Here is a 2,844-nt window from a genome sequence, read left to right on the forward strand (position 1 = left end):
GTATTCGACGGACACTAATTTTATATATAATATTTTACGATAAAGATTTTCTACATGCGCAATACATCTCTTTCTGCGACAATACATATGATTACGAAATTTGTGGCGTTACATACTATAACTTTTGGGAAAAAAATTTTTTTAATATGTATATTTATTATGTTTTTATCTTGATCACTTGGATGTTTTAATTTGAATTATAATATATAAATTTAATGTACTGAAGATGGTCACATGTTAGACCGAAACGTTTACCTAATTTTATTTTGAAATATATACTTTAAGCTAAACACATCAAGCGTTGTGGCTGTATGCTCCTTATTGTTTACAATTTTTAAACTTAAGCCACTTATTATTTTATTTATTTCTTAATTTAAAGCATTTAAATCTCATCGAGAACTTTTACAATTCAATACATGATCGAATCTAATTTCAATCGCTCTGTACACTTTATCGGAATATATTCATATTCAAATAATAATCTCGAACAAACACGCGCGGAAATTACCAGTTCTTATAAAAAGTTTTTTCTTTTAAAGCGAAATTACATTCGATTGATTAGCTGAGTTTACAAACTCAAATTGACTTCTGTCAATATATCAATTGTAGCGTGATAGCTCTCCGACAATTGCTGTGCTGCCGCAATAGTTTCAGCTATTGACCTATACGTCCTATACCTATATATAAATATATACATTATATCAAGTGAAGACGAAAAAAAAAACGAAAGACGCAGAATTGATTGTGAAAAAGAAACTAAGCGCGTGTGTGTGTGTGTGTGTGTGTGTGTGTGTGTGTCGAAGATTAGTACGTGTATATGTGCGGTAAGAATAATAGCCGTAGAATTGTTCCCCCTTCCTCACGTCATCAACTATGTGAGTCCCAACGTTGGGTTTGGTTTGGTATCCGAACAGAGTCTCTCTCCGTAGTGATGGGCCGGTGACCTGTTTGCATTGCAGTCCCAGCTGGCGCCGTATCAGCTGCGTGTTCACTTTTCTTGCCTCCGGATATCCAGCAAAATCGACCATCTTCGGCAAAGCGATCAAGTGAACCGAAATCGTGGTGCACCTTTTAAAAACATTTGTCGATATTTTAACTGATTGGTGCGTGCCTCTCCTGTATACATATACACGTATATATACATCTGTAGCGATAACTCGAGTTGTAACGTTAGTTAGAGTACGCTGCAGGTTATGCGAGTTTTACTTAAATTCGTCATGCACTGCAGCTGCGTGCATATTCCTCTTTGTTCCCTGGACCGTATGACCGGAAATGGTGACACTTCGTTTATGGGAAATTGAGAGTGTACAAATTTTGTAACAACCAGTTTGTGCCGATGTATTTGTTTATTACAAAGACAGCATTGTTGGAACAATTACGTGTGGTTAAAATTGCAGTAAATGTGACTTACAGGTGTGTGACTTTAAATTTATTCGCGCGTCATTACTAACAGACGATACTGAAACCATGACTTTTCGAAATAGTTATATTATTTTCATATACCGATTCCTTTTACATTTATTTGGTACTTCAAGTGAGAGATATGCAAGATAAATATTTTCTTCTAGATAATAACATATACTTGTCATTTTCATATCATAATCTTATCATAAATATCTGATGCGATTCGTTGAATATACAAAAATTCTATTATATGTATATTAATTTTTTTAATTATATTCAAAAATACAAATACATAAAATTGCGAAAGAGTATTGCAAATGTAGACTGTATATTATCTTGTAATAAAATTAAACAAGTAAAAACTCACATAATTCATCTCGGTAAAAAATTTTTCATACATGAATATATATAAATATGTATAAACATACATAATTATTCATGTAAATATGTATAATCATATATAAAATATGTCCACATATGTTCATACATCCCTCTTTCTTTTGTAAAATTACTTTTTAGTGTAATAGAAATAGTAATAGTATGTGAAAACATAAAAAATGATTAAACAAATAATTTTTGCATTGTTTGTTTTAGAAAAAAACAAGTTTGGAAAAATGTAAAAAAATTACTCATACACAATTATGCATAATTTTACATATAATCATACGTAAGTAATTTTTTTTACATTTCTTCAAAATTAATTTTTTCTAAAATAAATAGTGTGAAAATTACACTTTTAATTATTTTTTGTTTTCACATTATTATTATTATTTCTATTACACTAAAAAGTAATTTTACAAAAAAAAGAGGGATGTATCAACATGTATGGACATATTTTATACATGTTTATACATATTTCTGAATATTTATATATGTTTATACATATTAATACATATTCATGGATGACAAATTTTTTTACCTCTGGTAATATATTATATTTGTGATATGTTTTTATACAAAATCAGCTAAAAATAAATTATACGAATGCGAAAATAAAATTTTCATGATTTTCTTTTGCAAATTACGTTGTTCAAATAATAGTGGCTATATTATTGATAATATTACATCGTTTTATATGTTTGTAGTTTCATAAATTAGTTTTAATCATACTTTTTTCTTTTTATTTCTTTTTCATAATACAGTTTTAAATATGAAATCGAGATGCAGCGTAAACCGGCACATTTGACTGTACGACAGATCATGAGCTAAATAAAACTAAATCTTTATAGTATTGCGTTAAAATGTCAAATAACCTTATCGGAGCTGAAGGCAATTGTGTATTTATATAGCAAAAATCTTCGAAAAAAGAATCTGTCGCGTTACATGTTTGTATCTTGCAAAGCAGCGTAAATTATGCATATAAATCAGTGAAAAACGTTTTATATCAAAATGAAAGATTTTAGAAAATCTTATACACATTCCCCCCCCCCCCCCCCCCCT

General features: G+C 29.5%; 1 protein-coding gene across 3 annotated transcripts in view; it reads left to right on the forward strand.

Annotated features, from left to right (window-relative positions):
* CDase (neutral ceramidase) overlaps nt 1-2,844 on the forward strand; it is a 62,850-nt gene that overhangs the window by 3,082 nt on the left and 56,924 nt on the right. Inside the window, exon 1 of one of the 3 annotated variants that reach the window (XM_018513615.1) lies at nt 922-1,103. The exons of 1 other annotated variant lie outside the window; for it this stretch is intronic. The gene's annotated coding sequence lies outside the window, so the exon portion shown is untranslated. Of the gene's footprint in view, nt 1-921; nt 1,104-1,136; nt 1,414-2,844 lie in introns of those variants that run through there. One more of the 3 variants, XM_018513614.1, reaches the window with a different exon arrangement.

Source organism: Trachymyrmex cornetzi, unplaced genomic scaffold, assembly GCF_001594075.2.
Source record: "Trachymyrmex cornetzi isolate Tcor2-1 unplaced genomic scaffold, Tcor1.1 scaffold47, whole genome shotgun sequence".
NCBI lineage: Eukaryota > Metazoa > Arthropoda > Insecta > Hymenoptera > Formicidae > Trachymyrmex > Trachymyrmex cornetzi.